Source organism: Gavialis gangeticus, unplaced genomic scaffold (assembly GCF_001723915.1).
Source record: "Gavialis gangeticus isolate Ggan-Ray unplaced genomic scaffold, GavGan_comp1, whole genome shotgun sequence".
NCBI lineage: Eukaryota > Metazoa > Chordata > Crocodylia > Gavialidae > Gavialis > Gavialis gangeticus.
In genome coordinates, this window is record NW_017729033.1 from 6369751 (window position 1) to 6370394 (window position 644).

General features: G+C 49.5%; 1 long non-coding RNA gene across 1 annotated transcript in view; it reads right to left on the reverse strand.

Moving 5' to 3' along the window:
• Window positions 1-481: 481 nt before the first annotated feature.
• The window catches only part of LOC109303745, a 12083-nt gene continuing 11920 nt past the window's right edge, over window positions 482-644 (reverse strand). Inside the window, exon 3 of the long non-coding RNA XR_002099209.1 lies at window positions 482-492. This is a non-coding gene — a long non-coding RNA (uncharacterized LOC109303745). The remainder of the gene's footprint in view (window positions 493-644) is intronic.

Sequence of the window (644 nt, forward strand, 5' to 3'; positions counted from 1 at the left end):
ATGCCACGCATAGCATGTACCAGCCTCTGGAGCTGGTACAGGGTGTGCGTTGTTTGCAGTATGCAGGCTGAAGCCGGTGCTGAACAAGGCACAGACTGCATGCTGGGCCCGGGACCAAAGCCCTATGCTGCCTGCAGTGGATCCTAGTCTGGGTGCTTCATGAAGCACACGCGGCCAAGGCCATGGGATGGGTCTAGTGACATGGGCGCCAGATCATATGGCTCCATGGGTAGGATCCAGACCATTGACTGCATGTTTAACATTTCTGGCTTAGAAGTCCTTAAGAATTACGCCCTGAAGACCATTTGAGCCTTAACTGTAAAATTTTGAGCAGAATGAAAAGGGAGGAGCTGCAGGGAAGGAAGTTACTCAAACTAAGTTGTGAGTTGTCCTGAAACTCCATGCAGATATAGCTACGTGACTATGGCCATACCTACACAAGATGCTTTACTGCACAGTAGACTAATGTACTGTGCAGTAAAATGGCACCATCTACATGTGCAGGCACTTATTGCACAGTAAATTAGTCTACTGATCAGTAAATTTACTACCTGCATAAGCTGGTAGCAAGCGCAGCTGGTGAATTCAGACTGGTGAGGTGGTGGAGTGTCCCACAGGAGCAGAAAGGGAGTTTGGGGGTGGGG